General features: G+C 51.3%; 1 protein-coding gene across 2 annotated transcripts in view; it reads left to right on the forward strand.

Annotated features, from left to right (window-relative positions):
• Window positions 1-23,403, forward strand: part of STX1A (syntaxin 1A) — a 71,654-nt gene that overhangs the window by 16,836 nt on the left and 31,415 nt on the right. The gene's annotated exons all lie outside the window — the stretch shown is intronic.

The raw sequence follows: 23,403 nt of genomic DNA on the forward strand, positions 1-23,403 counted from the left end.
GGCAATATTTGCATGTCTGGGGCATCTGGCAGAGTGAGAACTGTGAATGCTGTGGTCCCCTGTTCCCAGGTGGGAGCAGTGCTCTCCCAGGGGAGCCAGAGGAGCTGGATGTGGGGCAGGTGAGGTCAGCAGAGGCTTTCCAGCTTCAGTGTCTGCAAAGCCCTTATTGTGTAGGGGGTGGATCCGAGGGCTGAGCTGTGTAGGGAGAGCAGGGCTGAGCACTGAGGAGTGCGGCTGGAGCCTGCCCAGGCTCCCCTGCAGTGCTGGAACAACTCTGCTGCCCCAGGCTCCACCTTCAGTGTAACACTGAGCCCAGGTGGCTGTCCTTTGCCCAACTCCATTGTAGTGCTGCTGTCACAGGGGTGTTGGATGCTGCAGGTCTGACCCTGCAGGATGGCTCTGGGCAAGTGATACCCCTCATTTTGGCAAAGGTGTTGCTTCCTTGGGCTGAGTGCTGCTCATGCTCCCAGTGCTTAGAGGCTGGAGAGCTGAGACCAGGTCTCTGGTCATCTACCTTCTTCCCATCCACTTCTCATTCCATGTCTGTTTGTGGAATTGTGCCTAGAGGTCCCAGGAGGGTGCCCACACACACCCAGCCTTATGTCAAATCAGTAGATATTGTAATTACTTGAAAGGACTGGCCCTTCCTAAATTGTCCTAGGCTCTGCTTTCCTGGCAGCTGCTCCTCAGCTAAAATTTCCTTGGCCAAGCCTGGAAGCAAGGGATTTTCTCAAGGGAATTCACATGTCTCAGGCTCAATCATCCTCCAGGCTCTTGTGCTTTCACTGTAAGATGTTGCAGTGTTCTGTTTCAGAGTGTTCAGAGAAGAGCTGCTGTGCTCCTGGCTGCTGCAGTGGCATGGAGTCCACTTGGGGCTGCAAAGGGCACTCATGGCCTAAAAGCATAATAATCTATTTAAAAGTCTAAGATCTGCAGTGAACAACATGTGGTGACATTGCCATGACTTCCAGAGGCATCCAGGACATTGGAAGTGCTTCTGGTTTTGTTTTACAGCATTACTTTGCCTTGGTATTGTGGGTAAGCCCACACATTAATCTGAAATTAGTGATTGGTAGCATTGTGGTGTGCTCAGGAGGTGTGGCAGGGCTCAGCAGTGGACAGACTCAGAATCACAGAGTGTTTTGGGTTGAAAGGGACCTTCAAAGATCATCCAGTTCCACATCCCTGCCATGGGCAGGGACATCTTAAATCTAGACCAGTGGACCACTTGCTCCAAGCCCTGTCCAATGTGGCCTTGAACACTGCCAGATATGGGGCAGGCACGACTTCTGTGGGCAACTTTTGTCAGCCCCTCACCCCTTTCATAGTCTGACATTTCTTCCCCAAGTCCAATCCAACCCCACTGCCCCTTGTCCCAGCCCTTGGACCATTTGGGTGGCCACCTCTTGACCTGCTCTGCCAGGTCTTTGTCTGTGCCGGCAGCCTCACCCCCACCCTCCTGTGCTCCTGAGCCCAGAGAACCTGCTCATTAATGCAAAGGCTATTTGTAACCCAGGGCTGTGAACTTATTGAGATTAATTTGGAAATTCAGAAACAACTTCCCCTGAGGCATAGGAGGGGGATGGAGCCAAAGGACACTAAAATGTAGGTTGTGAGAGGCTAACTTTGGGATGTGCCCAGTGAGGTTTGCTGTTTAACGTGGCAAGGAGTGGCACCTGGGATGGCCATCAGGGTAAGATGTTGCTCTCTGCAGGGATTTAGGATGCTGCTTGTCCCCTCTGGAACAGCACCTTGCTTATTTCTTAGTGATCTCCAAGTACTTCAGTGTCATGCGGAACCTTCACTGCAATATGATGGGGAATGTTCCTCCAGGAAACAAGAGAATGTCACGGACTTCTCGTCCTTGTCTGGAGGCACATGTGCTGTGCAGCTTGGTTTGGTGTGGGTGTAGCTTCTCCGTCAGAGACACAAACTCCTTGAACACCACCAGTAAGTCCTTCCTGGAGCTGGAGGACTTTGGAGTGGGGCTTTAGACTGGGACAGAGCTGTGCTGGTAGTCTGGGAAATGTATGGGCAGTGATTGGCATTGCTGTTGGAACACTGAGTGAGGGATGGATGGAGAGATGTGTAGTGGCTGCTGGCGAATAGCTGCTTTTTCAGCTGTTCACTGATAGTAATAGGAGTAATTCATATTACTCAGTAATATCAATTCATATCAACTCAGTAATATTCACTGAGTCAGTAATAGAAGAGAGGGACTCCATGGGCACAATCCCAGTGGAATCTGCTTTTTAAGTGGTTGTGCTTAGGCAGATGCGAGCCCTTGGTGTTCTTTGTTTGCAGGAGACAGTGAGGTCCAGTGTCTGTGTGAGACCTGGGTTTACCCATCTGCCTGGTGTACGGAGGTGCGGGATCTGTGGCTCATGGAAGGGCTCATCGCTCCCTTCCTGCTGATCCTTCTTCTGGCTGCACAGACTGTTTTTGGATCTGGCTTGCCACTGCTGCCTGGGCTTATTTTGGAGCCCAGTGGGTGGGCAGCTGGCTGGCTTTGCCACTGCAACAGTGAGGTGACAGCCCACGGCTCGGGCAGGTTAGGATCTGGCTGCAGGGGCACCAGGAGGGTCTCCCCACCTAGCTGGACACTGTCCTGGTGGGACTGGGGTGGGCTTCCAAAGCTACGGGGCTCTGTTCCTCCTTGGGGTGGGGCCATCACTGTGATACTCCAGATTTGAGTCACAGCTCCTGGTAAACCCATTCCTAAGATCCTTCCTAGTGAGTGCTGTGACTGCTGTTTCTCCTGGCACTGGAATCAGCTGCTCCTACTTGGCCCTTTGTCGCTCTGATTTTTCAGCCTTTTGATGTTTCCATTTTCTACTGAGGCTTTCTAACCCATTGTAATATAAGCAAAGAGTGATGTTTTGTAAATCATGCATTCCTTTCCAGAAAGAAAGACAAATTGATAGACTTCTAAGTTAACCAGTGGGGTCAGAGAAGTGTTAATCTCATCCCCCAATCCCTGATCAAACTCCAAAGACTATATAAGTCAAGATCCCAAAAATAAACTTCTTTCTTTCTCGTCTTTACAACCTGACGAGTGAGTGCAGTTTTTTCATGTCCATCTAGTGACAGCCCTTGGTCCAGGCCCCATCCCAGAGGAGGTGGCTTTGGGTGGCATTCCAGCCAGCAAGAAGTGAAATCACGTTTGTTGTTTTCCTGGGGTGGTCAGGAAGGGCTTCTCTGCCATTCCTCTTTTCTGAGCATTGCATCCCTCCAGTGGCCGTGCTCTGTGGCTCTCCAGCTCTGTGTTATGTAACAAAGGCTGTTTGCTCAATGAATTGCCTCTGGGAACAAAAATCTCCAGATCCCAAGTTGTGTTTCTCAGCCTGTCAGCTCAGCCCATCTCCGCAGGCTTTGGGAGACCCAATAAATATTTCAGAGCTGGAAGCTGGTCCATAACAGCTGCACCAGGACAGAAGGGGAGGTTCACTTCCATGGATACTTGACTTCCAGCTTCATAATTTTAGCTGTGCTAGCTCAGGGTGGGGGTTGTCAACACCAGGGTGACTTTATTGAGTCTTCCTGGCTGCTGGGAGTTCCTTGGAGAGTGACCCCTATTATTCTTAGCAGACCATTTTCTGGTGAAGAGATGTGCCAGGCAGGCAAGGAGATAAGCTGTAGCTGCTAATTTCTGTCTGATGCTGTTGAGGTAGCACTGGTCTGTGTAAAAAAAACCAGTTTGGAGCTCTCTGGGTGCTGAGGTGCTGAGCACAACCTCACCTCTCAGCAGGTCCTTTGGGAGTGTGTCCCAGCGGGAAGCCCAGTGTGCTCCAAGGAGTTGCTGCTCTGGTGGTGCTGGAGGAGCAAGGCTGGGGCTGGTTCCTGCTGGAGCTTCCCCCCTCAGACATAGCTTTCTGTGCCCTCCCAGCTCCACTCACCACTGTGAAGTGATTTTCTGGGGCTACTTTCCCCTGATGCCTGGTTCCACCAGGGCAAGGAGGAGGGTTTCATGGAGATCAGGAGTTGCAGTAGTGCTGTGTTGGAGGCTGCAGGCTCAGGACTGAGATGCTCCTTTGGGAGGAGCAGTGGAAAGGACAGGTGAGGGTGACTTTGCTCTCTTGTCTTCTCTTTGCTCCTTCATCCTCTCCCAACCTCCCTTGGATGGGAAATCAGAGATAGCCCAGACTTCAGACTTTGAAGATGAAGCAAGTGTAGCCTCAGCAGAGCAAGGGATCTGGGAAAAGGTGTCTGGGCATGTCCTGGACACAGAAAACAAAAGCACCATATCCTCCCTATTCATCTTCTGCTGTCACCCTTCATCTGCAGCCTTAATGGAGCTGGGAGCTGCCCCTGCCCAGGCAGTCTGGGCCTGAAGCAGAGATGCATTCACAGATTAGCTTGGACTGGAAGGGACCTTAAAGCTCTTCTCATTCCAACCCCCTGCTGTGGGCACAGACACCTTCCACTAGACCAAGTTATTCCATGCCCTGTCCAATCTGGCCTTTAACACTTCCAGGCTGGATGGGGCAACCAGCTGCTCTGGGCACCCTGTGCCAGCCCCTCATGGTCTCACATTTTTTCCCCATGTCCTACCTGGCTCTACCCTCTGTTCAACACCACTGTCCTGTGCTGGGACCCCAGAGCTGGAGGCAGCTCCAAGGAGTCTCAGGAGGGCAGAGCAGAGGGGGAACATCCCCTCCCTCCCCTGCTGCTCACACTGCTGAGGATGAGCCCAAGAGATATTTGGGTTTCTGTGCTGCCAGTGCCTATGGCTAGATCACGTCCCATTTGTCACTCCCCAGAATCCTCCAGTTTTTCTCTGCAGGGTGTTCTCCATCCATCCCTTCATCTCTCCATCCATCCCCCAGTCTGTGCTGGCGCTGGGGATTGCCCTGACCCAGGTGCAGGACTTTGCCCTTGGCCTAGTTGGCTGTCAGAATGTGGAGTGGCTTTCATGGACATAAAATTGTGAGTGTCCCAGGGAGGCTGGATGATTCTGGTTGCTTCCTGCAGCTCCTGGAGTGGGACTGAGGCTGGAGGACACCCCAGTGCAGCTGGTGGATGTTGTGGTCCTCACCAGCAGCTTCAGTGGGGTAGGAAGGCCATAGTGTGGCAGCAGAGCCATAGCAGAGCAGGCACTCATGGGGACAGCAGGAACAGGTGCCATCTGCCCCTGTGGCTCACAGCATCCTGCCTCTTTGCTTCCTGCTTCTCCCTCCTCCAGGCAGGTTCCTAAGGGATTGTGTTCTCAGGCTGTCTTTTCACCCAGCTGTGGCTGCCCCTTATACCAAACCTAGTGTGTGATGGAGAGACTGGAGGGGTGTTTGGTGCAGGGATGGGGGTTCTTCTGCCCACTGGGGGGTCCAGGATCTTCTGAACTGTCTCCAATACCTCCCTTGGCCTGGCCATCCCTAGCAGCATAGTGCTAATGCTGTCCTTATGGTAATGCCACACTGTGCTTGGGTTGCCTCAGGTGGCTTCATCCTGTCCCTGTGTCACACAGGTACTTCTGTTACCCTTGCACACACTGCTCCAGCTCCATCTTGGAGGAGTTTTGTTTCTCCTTCCAGTAATCCTTTTTAAAGGGCCACTCTAGGACATACCCTCCAGCGGTCTTCTCATTTCCAGCCAGAATCTGTTTACAATCGATTTCCATACCACCGTCAGCCCAGGAACAAATATATTTTCCTTAAAGAGCTGTTTGTCCTTCTGGCTTCATCCTGGCAGGTTGCTGCAGCAGCTCAGGTGTTCTGTGTAGGCTTTGCACAACCCCAGCCTTCTCAGGCCCCGGCACTGGTTATAAAGAGGTGGAGGACCCCAGGGTATAAAATTTCTAGGACTTCTGACCTAGGTGCTGGTCAGCTTTTCTTGAGCTTTTCAGACTGGGTTGCCCTTCAGTTTCTCTGTGGAAGTTGGAATCTGTCTGTGTGGGGTGGGCTGGGGTTTCCTGTGTTTGGGTGGTGGTGCTGCCCTTGGGTAGCCCCAGGCAATATGTGTTTGAAGGACACGGGTAGAGCAAGGGCTGGCAAGTCACAGCCACTCCTCTGTGTGTCAGCAAGGGACTCAGCTATATGTCAGCTTGTGGACACAGCTGTCCAGGGAGTGATTTCTCCAGCCCTCCCCATGGTCTCTGGGAGCAAGGTGGCAAAAGGCCACTCTTCAGATCTAAACCAGCCCAGTTCCCCCTGGCACTGGTCCAGTGGGTGCCATGGAGTGCAGGCAGAACAGGGGCGAGTGTGGTTGTGAGTGTGCTCAGGCCATGGGTGCCAGGGTTGCCTAGGCTGTGAGTTTAGGGATGCTCAGGCCATGGGTGTGGGTGTGCTCAGGCCATGGGTGCCAGGGATGCTCAGACCATGGAAGCAGGAACACTCATGCTGTTCCTCCCCTTCCCTTTGCCACCATCAGTGTGAGGCTCTGGCAGCTGTGTTGTGCCCAGCATGGTGGCACCCATGGGTGCTGCTCACAGGAATAGGACACGTGGACTTTCTGTGCATCATCTCAACACTGCAATGAGGGTACCTGGGACATCTCTGTCCTCCTCTCTTCCTGTGCCCCTGTGGCTTTTTCTTTTGTTTCCCCTTAATGTGTTATCCCAGGTGAGATTCCCTTTTCCTATGCAGTTCTCCTGCATACCCCAGCTCCATGATCATCAGCATCCATTGTCTGCTCCATCACCCTCAGCAGCACTGGGTGACCCACCACACTGAGTGCAGAGTTAATATCAATTAGCTGGACTCTGATTCATGGCAACATGAAAAAAAAAAGCATCAAAATCTTCTGCTCTGTAATTATTTTGGGCTTAATTTAGCCTGAAGGGTTAGTGGCACTCCTGGAACCTGTGTTATTGCTGCTGCTGGAAAACTTTATCTCCTTTGGGCTGCGCTCCCTGTTGGACCCTGGAGCCTGTGGTGTGATGGGCAGTGAGGAGGTGACTGTGGAGCAGGAGCCCATCCTTACTGCTAGAGGTGCTGCTGCTCCCATCTCAGTGCAGGAGGGACCTGTGGCTCCTTGGCTCTGTGTGGCTGGCAGCAGTGTCACCCAGGACAGTACCTCAGTCCCTATTGTGTGTGCTGGGTGGCTTGGGATAGAGAGGGAGGCGAGGAGCCCTGTAGGTGAGGGGACACAAGACCATCACTGCCCTGAGCTGTGCTGCCTGTGGCACCCTTGTCTCTCTCTGCTGGTTCATCTTGTGTGTGTGTGTGAATCTGGTCCCACTCCCACTGTGGTTTCCAGCCTTGGCTGGTCCTTGAGCCCTGGCTGGGGTCCATGTAGATGGATGGGTGAGCTGAGCTGGCTGTACAGTGAATCTGTTCTCCTGAAACCTGAGTCTTTTTGTCCAGGGAGGTTACAAAGAGGGAGGAAGGAGAGAAAGGAGCCAAAACGTGAGGGGATATGGCAGCTGTGCCCCTTGCTGTCTGGACTGGCAGAGCTCAGCTGAAGTCCAGGGCTCTTCCAGCCATCACTGGATGCAGTGGGCTGGGGGCCTGCCTGTGGCAAGTGGTGTCCTCAGGCTCTCCTTGCCTCTTCCTGCTGGATTTGGAGTGGTTCCCAGCTGAGCCCTGTATACCAAGGGGAGAAGAAGAGCCAGAGATCCCTCTGTAGCATCCAGGAGCCCTGCTCTGGTGGGCAGTGAGCTGGGCTGTGGCATTGTCTCCAACAGGTGGGATGCTGGGTGGCAATGTGGTGGCATCAGTGGCACAACTCTTGGGTGTCACAGACACTGGTCTGTGGTTGAGTTGCTCTCATTTTCTTCCAGCAGCCAGGATCTCCCCCATCCCCTCCCCATCCCTTCAGTCCTCCTCATGGCATGAACATGACTGGGATTCCTCATGCTTTTCTCTCTCAGGTTTGGCATTGTCAGGCTGAGGGGAGGTTGTTAAGGGGGGTGTGAAGATCAGAGGGTGAAGAACAGAAATATGGGGCTGCTCTGGAAAGTGCTGGGAGAAGGAAATGGCAGGATCAGAAGTGGCAGCCTGGTATCTGTGAGGTGAGGAGGCCAGCTCTGCCCTGTGCAGCTGTGTCACCACAGCTGGCACACCACTGACACCCCTTGGAGCCACATCTCTGCTGGATGGGCCATGTCACCCAGCAGTGTGGATTCCTGGGGTGCTGCCTGTCCCGGCAGAGAGGGGCTGGGACTCTAAGGTGGGGAGGGTGCTCTGCAGCACACCCCCTCCAGCCCTAGCAGTGTTTCTTTTGCAGCTGAAGCTCTGCCTTCTCTTGCTGAATCACCATTGTCTTGGTGCTGACACTGGGGATAATCCCTTATCTGCAGAAACGGGTTTAGGAGGGCTGAGCTGAGCAAACCCTAAATCCTTTTGCTCTTTCCTGGGATTATTCTGACATGTGGGAGACTGGTGCTTTCTAGGCATGCTGAGAGCAGGAGCAGCAGGATCTGGTCAGTAGAGCTGGGCAGCAGCACAGGCAGGAGGAGGGTGGCCAGAAGTCCTGGGATCTCTGGGACCTCAGCATCACCCATGGAGATCTCATTGTGGGTGCACCAGGAGCTGCTGCTATGGGCATATTCCAAGAACTGACTCTACAAAGCTACAGCTAAGTTATTGAGACAGGGAAAAGTCAGGGATAGTGAGTGGAAAACTGCTGGGAAGAGCTTGAGGAGGAATTATTGGTGAAAATCCATTTGGGTCTGGGAAGGCAGTGGCTGTGTGTGTACTCTGATGTGGCAGGGAGGTATGTGGCTGTGCTTCAGGTGGGAGGAGAGGGAGAAGAAGTCAATTAAAAATAGAGAGTTCAGGCAAGCAGACTGAGGAACTGGTAGCCAGAGCAGGAAATCTGAGTGCTGAAGGACCCTGGGGGCTCTGACAATGGGTGTACAGGAGCACAAGAGAGCACAGGTGGGTTGGGTCTGGTGGAGGGCTGGGACATTGCTGGGTGGGTGCATGGGCACCTTTGGCTGGGCGGGAGAAGTGGATGGCCACATGCCAAAGAGAGGAGACCATGTGTGCAGTGTGGGAGACCTCATGTTGGACAGGGCTGGAGCCTGCCAGAAATGCCTCCTCTTACCCCTTGAGTTGTGTCATGTCTAGGCTGCATCCATCAGAAATGGGGGTTCTCTGGATTGGTAGTGGGATGCTCTGGTATGAAAGCTGCAGGTTTGGCTGCCCACGGTTTGCCAACATCAACTGATACGACATTGAGGAGAAGCTGGAAGAGGAATTGAGGGGTGGACAGCCAGGATACCCAGTGGGAGACGAGACAGCCTGCTGGGAGAACAGGTTGGATGGTGATGGGACCAGCTCCAAGACACTCCTGGAGCCCTGACAATCCTGGGCAGCAACCAGGTGAGCCCAGCTGGAGAGTGGGTCTGACATCAGGGTGGGAATGGGTGCCTGTCCCATCCCTGACTGATCAATGCTGAGCAGAACTCACAAAACCAGCTCAGGGATGAGTGACCAGTATCTGAGGGTTCAGGCTGGGAATTGGCAGGAACTGGTGAAATGAGCTGTTCTGCCTCAGCCCAGGGCAAACCTGGCACTGTGCACATCTGCCCTGCTGTGCTGTCCACTGCCCTCCTCACCACTCTGCAAAGCTGACTGCATTCCTTCAGGAATGAGGCTACAGCTGCTTCGAGTTCAGGCCAAACCAGTAATGCTTCTGGAGTGTTTCTGAGATACATGGCACCTTTTTCCTTCTGAATAGTGATAAAACAAAGACCACTGCAGGATGTCCAGTCCAGTGGTGCTGGCCCATGGCATGGCTGTGGCGCTGTGCAGCACATGGTTCTGCATCCAATGTTCTCCCCAGTGCTAAAAGCAGCACTCAGCCTGGAGAAAAAAGAGGCTCAGGAGGGACCTTCTTGCTCTCTACAACTCCCTGAAAGGATGTAGCAGGATTGGAGAAAATTTATTCACAGAAAGTGACAGACAATGGGGCAATGGTGGAGTCGCCAACCCTGGAGAGATTTAAGAGACGTGTGGATGTGGGTCTTGGAGATATGGTTAGTGCTGGGTTAACAGTTGAACTCCATGATCTTGGAGGGCTGCTGCAGCCTAAAGGATTCCATGATAATCCTGTTCCTTTTTGGAGACAGTTCACACAATGCTGCCGTATGTTTGACAAAATCACCGCAGTAATTGAGCGTTCGGCTGCCGTTCTAAATCTTTTCAGCACTTGTTTTAGGGGAAAACACTCAGACAGCAAACATCTCCCATTTCCCCTTGAACTCCCCCCAAAATCCTTGTGTTTTGTAGACTCACAGCACCACCCACACTGTGCCTGAGGCTGCAGCCCACTCTTCCGACATGCCGTGCCAGCCCCTCTCTGCAATGTCCCTGCCCACTGCCCTCCTCCTGCACCCACGGCTGATCCAAGGGTTCAGCACCAGCTGCACAGAGGGGTGGGAAATAATGATTCTCTGCATCCCAGGAAGATGATTAATCACCGTGGGGGCACTGCTGCCCATTTGCTGTTCCTGGAAACCCTGCAGAGAGCTGCTTGGAAGGGCTCTGCCTCCTGGAAGTGCCTGGGAGTTGCTGACTCGAGTGGTTGCTGCTCGGGCAGCTACCAGCCCAACCCCTGCAGGCTGATCCTTGCTGCCTGCCCAGAGCTGCCTCCCTGCCATCCAAGGGCTTGGAATCCCACTGGCAGGGCTGGGGCTGGCACACTGGTGTTCACCAGCCTGGCCGCCCACACACAAGCACATGGCCTGGACATCTGTGGGACGTTCTTGAGTATCACTTGGACCTCCTGTTTCCTGAGCTGGGCAGTATTTGGTGTCATGAGCTGCCCAAAAGCTCATTCAGGACTTGGGATTTATTTTTGTTTCTCCTCCTGGGTTGTCCCAATCTCCTGTGCCCAGCTTGAGCTGTTGGCAAAGGGACTGAGGGAGTGGAAGGACTTAGTGGTTGGCTTTGTGCATGTTCCACAGATCAATGTCAGTCTCCTGGCTTCTTCCCCACCATGAATGTGAACTCTCTCTAGCTTATCTCAGGTCCTGGGGAGGCTGTTTGCTCAGAGAGTTTGGGGTGAATAACAGCTTGTGTGGGTACTTTGAAGGCCTTGAATGGCAAAGGCTGGGGACAGTGTGAGTGGTTCTGGGTGTTAGGGCCACAGTTAGAGCTTCTACAGACAAGAGAGAGCCCACTCCAGCTTAGGCTCTCCATGAAGTCACAGCTTCCTTATGGACACATTCACATGCTCTAGCATGGCATCCTCCATGCCTGCAGGGGGACATCCTGCCTCACCATGGTTTTCATCACAGGCTGCAGGGAAAAGCTCTGCTCTGGTGCCTGGAGCACCTCCAGCCCCTCCTTCTGCACTGGCCTCAGGGTCTGCAGGGTTTTCTCTCTCACATGTTTGCATTTCTCCCTCACAGCTGCTGTTGGACATTGTCCTGTAGCCTTTATCTGAGGCACTGTCACTGATGGTCTCAGCTTTGGCCAGCAGTGTCTGTTTTGCAGCCATTTGACACTGGCTGTGCCCTGCAAAGGGGCAGTTCCTGGTGAGGGTCTTCTCACAGAGAACACCTCTGTAGCTCCCCCTCTGCAATGCCAGCAGCTCCCATAGAAATAGGTTTGGAAGTTCATGAAATCATGGATTGGCATAATGGTTTGGGTTGGAAGGGACTTAAGGGCTAATCTTGTTCCTTCCTGTGCCATGGGCAAGGACACCTTCCACAATCTCAGATCCCTCCAAGCCCCATCCAGCCTGGCCTGGGACACTTCCAGGGATGGGGCAGCCACAGCTTCTCTGGGCAGCCTGTGCCAGGGCCTCTCTACCCTCACAGGGAAGAATCTCTTCCTAATATGGAATCTAAATTTCTCCTCTTTTAGAGAACACAGAATGCCCTCCATTCCTCCATCCATCCCTTCTGCATCTTCTCCTGTTCTGTCATACCTGCTGCAAAGTGTTTTATTGGCCAGAGTTGAAAAGAATTCTAGAAAATGAGGAGAGGGTTGAGTCAGCATGTGATGGTTTTGTTCTTGTTTTCCTCAGCTTGAATCAATAAGCTGCAATGTGAAACTCTGAGCTCTGTTTCCAAGAATAAATGTCAGCCTTTGGGAAGTGAAGGACTGCACAGAGGTCACTGATGTCCTAAATCTCTTTTGGCAAATGGGACTTCAGCTGGAAAGTCCTTCTGCACGGAGCTGTTCTCCATCCATCCATCCATCCATCCATCCATCCATCCATCCATCCATCCATCCATCCATCTCTGTACATCCATCTCTGTACATCCCCATGTCTTTGCTGGCACCAGGGATTGTCCTGATCTGGGTCCATGACCTTGCCAGGCCTGGTTGAACCTCACAAGTTTCCCATGGACCCACTGCTCCAGCCTCTCCAGATCCTTCTGGATCCCTTTCCCTTTCTCTTTCTCTTTCTCTTTCTCTTTCTCTTTCTCTTTCTCTTTCTCTTTCCTTCCTCCACAGCACCACTCAGCTTGGAACCATTCACAGACTTGCTGGGGGTTTGCTTGATCTATTGCCTGTGTCCTGATGGATTTAGGGACTAGTTCTGGTCCTAGTACAGACCTTTGGGGGGCATCATTTGTTTCTTCTTGCACATTGAGCCATGCACTGCAACAATTTAGACACAACCATCCCACTCATTCCCTATCCATCCATAGTCCATTCATCAACCTCCTCTCTTTGCAATTCCAGTTTCCTCAAGTCCCCCCAGCTTTCCTTCTGGCAAGAGCTCCTCCCCAGTGCCTCCACAGCTCAGAGCAGCTGTGATTCAGCAGCCATGCTGGAAGCTGTCTTGGGTCTGCCAGTGTCTGTCTCATTTCTGTACTGGTTTGAACCTCCAAGGTCATGGCCAAGCTTCCAGCAGGCAGTGAGGAGCACAGGAGAGGAGCTATTCCCATCAGGAGCAGAGTGCTTTAGTTCTCCAGGGGAAGATTTAGCCTGTCAGATAGCCAGTCCCGGGACAGAACTGCTGTCTGCATGGCTGGGCTGTGCCTGCTGTGCTGGGATCCACTTTGGTGGGTGCTGGCTGGAGGGAAAGGACCCACAGTTGTGTGTGGCCACTATCACTGGGCTGCCTACCACAGGCCCCCCTCCTTGCGTGGTCATTATGTGGATACTAGTCCTGGATTTTGATTCTTCAACTAGAGCAGAGCTGTGGGAAAGGACCCTGAGGTATTTCCAAGTGAATTCAGCAGTCACGTATAAATAATAGATACAGGGAGCAATTGGAAAGTGAAATATCATGGAAAGGTGCTGCTATTCCAATGGGACGTTGCTGCTTATGAGCTGGAGATCATTCAGTAGGAGAAAAAACTCCCCCTGATGTGTCACTTGGCTTCTTCCCTGGCAATCTGCTGCTGAATTATCAGTGCTGGGATCCCCTGCCTGTGATCTGTGGGTACTCAGCAGTGTGTTGCAGATGCTCCCACAGCTCTGTGTGTACAGGGTGGGATGGAGCCATGAGGCTGCACCCCAGGGCTGCCCATTCCCTGGATATCCCATTGCTTAGTTGGGGCACTCAGCCTGCTGAGGCTGCTCCAAAAGGGATATTCTGGCCTGGGAATGAGTATGGATTCTTGGGATGTGGTGATGCTGAATGACTTTTGTCACACCTGACACCTTCTACCTAACATAGCTGGCTCATGGATGCAGTTCCTGCATCAGTGGAGTGCTGGGCTTCCCTTTCAGACGTGTCACATTGTTAACATGCTCCAGTTCCTCTCCAGTTGGTGATGATGATGTGCTGTGTTTGGACCAGTCTCCTCTGGAGACGGTGACATGAGGACACGTGGGCTGGGGAGGTGTGACCATAAATCCTGGCTTGTGGCTGAGACATGAGAAATGGGCTTTGGGCTGACATTCCAGACAGCCTGAATAGGAGATGTTTACAGATGCTGGCTGAGAGGGACAAAGAAATTAGTCTGTGCAATGCCTGCAATGTGTTAGTAACCGTGACAGCCCATGGCTTAGGAGGGACCTTCTCCCTCTCCACAGCTCCCTGACAGGAAGGTGGAGCCAGGTGAGGGTTGGGCCCTGCTCCCAGGGAATGGGGACAGGACAAGAGGAAACAGCCTCAAGTTGCATTAGGGGATATTTAGATTGGCTGTTGAGGAAGATTTCATCCTGGAGAGGGTTATCCAGCCTCAGCAAGGGCTGTGCAGGAATGGGGACATCCAGGAGTCCCCATTCCTGGATAGATTTAACAGATGTGTGGATGTGGCACTTCTGGACGTAGGTTAGTAGTAGTGGCCTTGTCAGTGCTGGTGGAATGCTTGGACTTCATCCTCTTAGAGGGCTTTGCCAGGCTAATTGATTCTGTGATTCCATGGTTGGGGAAATGGGATGAATTATTGGTGTTTTGGGCGTGATGGCTACGAAGGCTCTGGCTGGGCAACACTAAGGCCAAACACTCTCAGAGGAGAGTGTGGTTTATTAATGGCTCTGTCACTTCCCCTGGTGACATGTCTCCTCCTGTGCCCCAGAGCCCTTTCCCCTGATCCTGCCTCAGTCCCTGGGGTCTGTTGGAGAGAAATGATTTTTGAGAGCAGGCAACAAATCTTGAACTTACGTTTAATGCCAGCAGAGCCTGCTTAATAGGTTTATGCATCTTATCTCTCAGCACTGTTAATGAGTTTCCAGGCCCCACAGAGGTGGAGCAGAACTGAATTTTCCTAATCAAGTTATCAGTTTATTAGCAAAAATGCAAATAAAAGAGTTGCTTTGGATGCAACCAAAAAGAAAAGTGCTGTCTGGAGAAGCACAGAGAATCATAGATAACAGGATTGAGGTAAGGCCCAAGAACTGTCAGGTAAAGAAGATAAAATGCACCTGGGACGTGGCCTCTCAGATGTCTGGGACTCTCTCATGGAAGATTTTTCTTCTTAATCATGTGAAGCTCTAAATGGTGGAAGTATTTATTGAGTTACTCTGTGAATATACCCTGCTGGTAGAAGAGCTCACCAAGAGTTAATGGATGATTAATTAGCTTTGAGGTAAATAATTAATCAGGTGGTATAGAATCCAGCAGGTCAGGATTTGGCTTCTGATCTGTAAATACTGGTGTGTGTGCGGCTGAGGACCATCTTGTGCAGATATTCTTTATTACCAACCTCCTGTGAACCACTTCCCTGTGCACCTTTAATAAGGGGAGTGATCCATCATTGTTCTGCTGACTGCCAGGGGTGCTCAGGGCTGGAATTAGCCCTTAGGTAGCAGCACTTTAGATATTGGAGAGAAAATCTTCTCTGTGAGGGTGGGGAGGCCCTGGCACAGGTTGCTCAGAGCAGCTGTGGCTGCCCCATCCCTGGAAGTGTCCAAGGCCAGGTTGGGCAGGGCTTGGAGCAACTTGGGATAGTGGAAGGTGTCCCTGCCCATGACAGGGGGTGGAACAAGATGAGCTGTTATGGTTGTTTCCAATCCAAACCACTCTAGGTCCATGATTCCATTAATCTGTGAAATGCCCTTGATGCTGTTTTAGTCTATTTTGCTGAGCACCATCTCCAAGTCAGCCATTGTGTGTGTGTGTAAGGACATTTGTACCATTTCCCATAACCCAAAGGCTTCTTTTTTGGTTTCCTGGAGCTGTCACCTCCATGGTCCCAGTCTGAATCTGGTGGAAGCCTTTTCCTCTTGGGTCTGGTCAAAAGTGGTGGGTATCATCAAATCATGGTACCACAGAGTGCTTTGGGTTGGAAGGGCCCTTAAAAACTCATCTTGTTCCACCCCCTGCCATGGGCAGGGACACCTTTCATTGTCCCAGGTTGCTCCAAGCCCCATCTGACATGGTACCAGATTTGAAACTTTTCCCTCTGCCCTTCAAACTGCAGTCATGAAGGGAACAGCTTCTGGGCAAAGTTCTGATGGAAAATAACCAAATCCTGTTATGTCCACTTACCAGAATGAGTGTGTGTCAGTTCTGGCCTTTCTTTAGTGCCATGATATGAAACCATCCTTCATTCCATGCCTGTGGGCAATGGTTTGAGTACTGTTTGACTTTTTATTGCCATGGGAAAAGGTTTTGAGTTGCATCAATATTTCAAAACTTGCAAGAATCAATTGGATATTACAGCTGGACAGGTTGTGTCAAAGGGTTTCCAGTTCATTGTTTCCAGTACAAATGATTATTGGTCTTTAGTCTCTAAATGTAAGGGTTGTCTTAAAAGATTGATCATACAAAGTCTCAGGAGAAGGAGGACCTCAACCTGAGGTAAAGAGCCCCTGGGTTCAAGAAGGAGCTGACCCTGAGGAGTCTCTGGAGCTCTGAGGGCAGTTAAGGCAGCACAGGTGCATTAGCATTTATCTAGAGCAGAAAAGCAGAGGTGAGAAGACAGTGCAGTTTGTATCTGTGGTTGTTTCAATAAATCAATGGACAGAGACCCATATGTTTCTCCTGAAAAGTTTCTGGGTTGAAAGCAGAGCAGGGGCAGACTGGCTGGGAGGGTTTTTCTGTGCTCCTTTTGCCTTTGGCTTGTTGAGCAAGCTGTGATGCTGCCCGCTCTTCTCAGCTGCAGGGAGCTGCAGTTCTCAGGCTGACAAATGCTCTCTTTAAAGCTTTTTGTTGAAGAAACAAGGCTGAAGGTCCAAAGTTCTCTGTCGGCCAAAGCCACTGGTGAGAAACCACAGCTGGTGTGACCTCTGCCAGTCCTTTCCTTTCTTGTCCTTTTTAGCATAGTGAGAAGGGTTTTGAGGAGAGGTGGCAATGTTAAGACTTGAAAGGCTCCTCTTTCCATGGGAGGAGCAGCAGAGCCAGTCAGATGCTACATCTCTGAAGGCAGCAAAGCCTCGTCCTTGTGTGGTGGAGAACATTGTCCCCAATGTACTTGGACGGATCCAGAAGTCTCTGTGTCACTTCTTGTCACCCCACCTACTGTTCTGTGATGAAAGGCAATTTGAACCTCATGCTGATACCTTGTTTTTAGGACCAGCTCTGTCCTGAGCTCAGAGTTCCCTGTAAAAACATCCTCCTGTGGTGATGGTGGAAGGTGACTCCTCAGTGCGTTGGGCAGTGATGTGGAGTAACATTTTTTTTTTTTTTTTTCCCATTGAGGGCTTAAATGTTTAGAATCATGATGATAAAACCAGCATGTTGTTCATGTCTTTGTCACCACTTCCTGATCAGGTTGGGTGTGTGAGAGAGGAGGTGGGATTTTTCTGTACAGGTGTGGGCTTTCAGGAGGATGCAGCTGAGTGACTCATGTGTGTTCAGCCCAAGTCAGAAAGTAGGACACGTTTATGCAAGGCATGTTAACATCTCTTAAAAATGCCTCAGCTATAAGAAGTGCCTTATTCTTGGCATCCATCTGGGTTCTTGCAGAGACAGTGCTTAGAGTGGGTAATGGCACCATGTGTGGATTATATATCTCACCAAGACCAAAAGGAATCTGGAGCTCCCAATCTGGGAGATAATTCCGTGCTCTTGAGACTACTGCAAGGGCTTTTAATAGCTTCTGGTGCTACAGGAAAGCAGCCTGGTGGGAAAGCAAGTTGGAGAATGTAGGCAGAACATCACCCACCTTATTTTCTTCGGAATTTTAAGAAGATCCTGCTTAGTTCCTGCTGTTCCAATTCTGCAGTGGTGGAGCCACATCAAATGGAGCTGCTCTCAAGATTTAGCTGGGGAAGGATGTGTAGAATTTGCTCTTAATTGAAAAGATAATGAAGTGACATTTAGACCTTCAATCTTGTTCTTTTTTGTTTGCCCTGTTGTTCAGTTTTACATGAAAAAAATTGCTGATAAAAAGACTTGTCAGTGTTTGCCATTGTAGCTCCATTTCCAGGGTGTACCAGGTCTGAGCAGGACACAGCACCAAGGCCCTGGGGAGCTCCTCCTCTCTCACTAGAGAAGCTCTGAGCTGCTTTTTCCAGCAGCCTGAAGGGAAGAAATTAGTCATTAACTTTGCTGGCGAGGGGCTTCCTCTTGGGACCAGCCTCTGAAGCCACCACTGGTGGGAAGGTGGTCATTGATATGGATGGAGCAGCTGGGAATGACATCCCATCAGCTGTCAGCAGCAGAAAAATGGGGGAAAAAATTCCGTATTTTTATGATTGAAGTAATTTTTCATGTGAAAAATCCAAATTCTTGTGATGTCAACAGGCTTTTCCGAGCCCCTGGTGGGATCTTCTTGCAGTCAGCTCCTCTGACACCTCAGCTGTGGGGAATGCTGCTGCTGCCTTGCTCCATCTCTAGCAGGAGGACCATAATCCCACAACCCCCAGGGCTGGTATTCCTATTTTCAATTTTGAATACAGTAGGAGAACAACTTGAGTTACCTGAAGGCACCAGGTTCTGAACTGTCCAAGTTTGTCTCAAGCACGACCTGGAGTTTTACACAGCAATTGTGGCTTGATGGGACCTGGGACTTGGAAAACTCTCCTTCCTTATGTGTGCCTGGGGCTCCTAATTAACATTTCAGGATGAATGTAAATTGAAAATACCTTCATGCTTTGCATACAGGCAAAACTGTGCCCAGCAGGGCTAAAGCAGGACAGCCCCATGCTGGCTGACCCCTCTGCCCTGAACTATTCTTCCAGGCTCAGTTCCTGGTGGTGAGATGTGCTCTCTGACCTGGTCCTGCACAGGGAAATGTGGAGGAATCAAAGGGCTGGAGCCCCTCTGCTCTGGAGACAGGCTGAGAGAGCTGGGGGTGTTCAGCCTAGAGATGAGAAGGCTCTGGGGAGAACCTAGAGCTCCTTCCAGCCTGAAAAGGGCTTATAAAAAAGAGGGAGAGTGACTTTTCACATGCAAATAGTGACAAAACAAGTTTTAATCTAAAAGAGGGGAGATTATATTAGATATTAAGAAGAAATTCTTACCTGTGAGGGAGGTGAGGCCCTGGCACAGGGTGCCCAAAGGAGCTGTGGCTGCCTCATCCCTGGCAGTGTCCAAGGCCAGGTTGGACAGGGCTTGGAGCAACCTGGGATAATGGGAGGTGTCCCTGCCCATGACAGGGGGTGGACTGGTTCACCTTTGAAGGTCCCTTCCAACCCAAACTGATCCATGATTCTGTGATTCTCTGAAGGGCTGTGCAGGCTCCTGGTGCTGCTCTGGCACAGGCTCAACCTGTTCCTGTCCAAGGTGGGATGTGCAGGTCTTGCTGCATCTGGAGGTGGTGGAAGGGGGTTGGCAGGTCAGGTATCCCCTGTGTGGGGTGGTTCCATGTCCTCCTTCAGGACAACTCTGTGGAGTTCCCCAACTCCCCAGCCTGGGGCAGGCTGGAAGCAAATCCACCCTTCACTCCAGCAGCCTGTGTGGGGCCGTGGGCTCCACAACATGGGTGGTGATGCTGATCTGTGCATTGCCTGGGAGGCTTCTCCTCCTGCATCTCCCTTGCCTCTCCCTTCCTCTGGCTGCCTGTGTCAGAGTTCTGCCCTTGGCAGAGACCAAAATAGCTCCCACAGAGCTACTGAAATGTCAGGATGGAGCAGGCAGAGCTGGGCCACAGTGGTGACAAAGTGCCCTGTGCTGTGCCATGGAGATGTGGCCCCTCCTTCAGTGTCACCAGAGCGAGCCCTGGGGAAGCAGTGGATAAAATCTGCTGCAGAGCTGTCACCCTTGCTTGCTGACCAGCCTCTCACTTGGGTCAATCTAGGGAAAGCACTGGTGCTGGAGAAGGGTCTTGGCCTTTATCTCTCTGTAGTTGGGGTGTTTGGGGGCTTCATCTGTCACCTGGCATCTTCCACAGCATGAGGGCAGAAGTTCCACCTTACCTTGGCAGGAGGGAGATACTGAAACAACTGGGAAGAGCTTTGGAATGAGCTATTCAATCCTTATAGGTTCCTAATACGTAATAATTAATGGTAGCAGGAAATGGACTTGTCCCTAGTGGGATGCTGGTGATGCCAGAGGGAATCAGCTTTGTGGCCAGTGTGTCTGTGTGCAATCCTGCTGAAAGGCAGCACCAGCCCGAACTGTTATTTGTTGATATGGTGTCTTCAGTGTGAAAGACTGGGATTTCCTTCACAAAAACCTGATGGAGATTCACCTTCTCAGAGCCCTCTGCCCACAGCAGCAGCACTGCTCCAGTGTTGGATTTTGTGTTCTTGCTGCTGTTTATTCCTGGTTGTTCCTTGGTCCTTACAGAGTGTCTGGGGGAGGAGATTAAGAGCATCCTGTGTTGCAGGACATGGACAGACAGATAATTCAGAGAGAAAAGCAACTGGCTGGTGTCATCAGACATGGGTTGAGGATGGCTGGACTTCCCAACCAGACACTGCTGGTGGTCCAGGACCACAGTGCTACCTGGGCACTCCTGTGCCTTGAGCTGGGTGTGTGTCCTGGTTCTCCCTACCACTGAACTTGGTACCTTGAGTTTGACACAGGAGGGGGTCCAGGAGTTCAAGGTTTTCATAAAAGGACATGATGGACACTGCCCAGCTCTTCAGCTTCCAGCATTTCCTCCCTGTAAGGTGAGGGCAGATTGTAACAGCCATGTCTGTAAGCCACTCTATCTGTAAGGCATTTTCTCTTGTTCTTGAACAACTGTTACTCGTAATGCCACCTCCTTGCCTTCCTGGGTCTCCTCCCAGCTGCTTCAGCCAGTGTCCAGATGGGGAATTTCCCTTTGTGTGTGCCCAGCAATGGTGCAGGCTGTGCCCCTCTTACTCCAGCCCTGTTTGGGAGTGCTGCATGTCCCATTTGTTGCATGGGACAGGTGATGTTCTGCAGACCTGTGACCTCCTGTGACACCCCAAAACACAGCACAGCAGCCTCTTTTGTCTGCTCTGATGCATCACGGGGCACTGCAGCTCCTTATTGTTACACAAGCAGATTGGTTGAAGTGGGAAGTGACCTGGTTTAAGCTGGGTCACCTGGAGCAGGTTTGCCAGGGCTGTGAATATCCCCATGTGTGGAGACTCCACAGAGTCTCTGTGTGACCTGTGGTCAATCTCCATTGTAGTAAAACCCCTTTCCTTACACAACCACAGGTTGGTTGGTGTTGGCACATACCTCTGCTCCACCCCTGGAGGCTGTGTGAGCTCAAAAGCAGGAAAGACTGAAATCCTGCCCTGCCAAAGGGCTCAGGGGATGTGTCCTCCATTAAAGGGATGAGGCCTCGGTCAGTGGAGATTTCTTGACAACCCAAGTGCAGATTTGGTGCCTACTTTGGTCCAGAGAATGTGAACTTTGGGCCAGAGGTGGCTGCTTGAGAGCACAGACCTTCACTATCAAGTGGGCCATGTCCTTTGATGGTTAGTGTAATGTTCTCAGGTATTCAGTGACCATTATTGGCTCCTGAGGCGGAGGCCAGAACCCGTCACTGACCATTGCACACTGGTGTGGTACCTGGAACAACTCCTGTCCCAATTCCAGGCTGGCAGTCCTGTGGCATCCCTGAGCCTGGAATGGGAATCCTGAGCCTCCCTCAACCCAGAAGGAGGAGATTCAATAACCACAGAGTGCAAGAAGCTGGCAAGCCAAGCATTAGTGATCACCAACTTCTCGAAAATTGGATTAACCAGATCTGCTGGCATTGGGTGGCCTTGAGGCTGCTGTGTATGGGCAGCACCCATGTGCAGCAATCAGGCAGAATCTCAGACCTCCCTTGGGTTAAATCCTGCTTTCCAGACACTGTTGCACTTGATTTTCTCATGGTACATCCTTGTCTGGTCGGTGTGGGAGCACTGTGGAGACTCAGGGTCAGTGTTGTTTTAGGGGCTGGGTTTACAGACCTCATCTGAGCTTGGGGAGACTCAGTATGCCCAGCTCCTGCTCAGATTTACTCTTTTGCAAGGAAGGAAATGCCTTTGATCCCCACACATAACATCCTGCCATTGGATGCAGCCTTCCTTGGAAGGCTCCTTGGAATGGCTTCTCCCAGTGTATGAGCAGATCCAAGGTTCTGGAATTGTATTTGGCTGTTAGATTATTGTTATCCCTAGGAACCAGCTGAGACTTGTCCTTCTCCAGTATGTATGTAATTGACTTTAGCCTGGATTTGAAATTAATCAAGTGTGCCATTCGATCAGATATGTGAGGCCAACACAGCTCTCCTGTGCCACCCCTGCAAACTGGTGGGTGGGTTTTCCTCCAGTCTGTAAGCTTTTAATGAAAAACTGAATGGAGCTTGCCCCAGGATTGACCCCTGCAATGGGACTCACAGATCATTTTGTTTCTATCCCACCCCAAATCTTTAATCATCTGGTCCTTGTGTCCAGCTTGGTAGCATGGGTGAGATATACCCACATGTGCCTGGCTGCTGTATCCTGCCATAAAACCAGAGAGGCTCTTCTTTGTGCTTCTCCTTCCCTGATCATCTTGCTCTGAGGGACTGCAAATGTGAGAAAGGGTAACTTGCAAAAAGGCAGTTGTTGGGGAAAGCCTGGAGGACCAGGACATACTGTGAGTGTGGTGTTCAGAATACCCTGGGTACAGACAAACATGGTTGGAAGATACCCCAGTGCAAGATTTCCCCAAGGATTTCCCCAGAGAATATAAATCCTGTTCTCTAAAAGGTGGAAATATCAGAGTGAAGGACGTGCAGACAGGCAGAATGCAAATGGGGGAGGGGGAGGAGGAGGAGGAGGAGAAAGAGGAGAAGGATAAAGAGCTGCTGTGATTGTGTTGGGGTTGCTGGTATCTGGGGGATAGAATCATGGATTCATTATGGTTGGAAAAGACTTCCAAGATCATTAAGTCCTACTGTTTCCCCAGCCCTGCCAAGGCCCACCACTAACCCATGTCCTCAAGTGCCACATCCACACCTGTGTTAAACCCATCCAGGGGTAGTGGCTCCATCACTGTCCTGGGCACCTGTGCCAGGGCTTTTATGAACAAATTTTCCCCAGTATCCAAACTAAATCTTCCCTGACACAACTAAACTGAAACCAGGATTGGAGGGAATGGGGAAGGCAAATCCTGGTGAACGAAGGGATCTGCAGAATGAATTGGCAGAGGAGAGTGAATTGCAGTGTGAAGATGGAGCCATAATTAAAGGAGACAGACAGCAAGAGGATCCAACATAAGAATGGGGAGAAGGGCTTGGGAGGAGGCTGCAGGGATGTGGGGCCAGGACAGAGTGGGAGAGTAGATGCCAAGGGGGAAGCATGGGGAACACCAGCAGACAGTACACGAAATTATTGCCTATGCAAGAGCTGGGCAGGGCGAGTGAGCCCTTTGCAGTTGTTCTGTGCAATGCCAGACCTGCATCCATCCCCTTGCCCCCCCCTTCCCATCCAGCCCAATTGCATCATTGCCTTGACGTGCAGGAATTTTTAGCGTTTCTGTCATTTTCTGTTCATTCCAGTCGTGTGATTTCATCTTCCTTGTTAAAGATATGTTTGGGTTTTCTCCCACACACCTCCCTCATTCCCTCTGTCAGGGGTCACCTGCCCTGCCGAGAGCACGGAGCAAGGACACTGGGAAAACTGGGGTGGCGAAGAGGGGAAGAAAGCAAAGGTTCTGCAGTCCACTTGCTTTTGGGATTCCCTGTTCTCCATCAGACGGGAGCTTTCCCCTCCAGTGAATTCCTGAGTGCTGTGGAAGAGGCAGCTGATGACAGAGCGGTGACGCTGGCGGTGA

This window comes from Zosterops lateralis, assembly GCF_965231275.1.
Source record: "Zosterops lateralis genome assembly, chromosome: 19".
NCBI lineage: Eukaryota > Metazoa > Chordata > Aves > Passeriformes > Zosteropidae > Zosterops > Zosterops lateralis.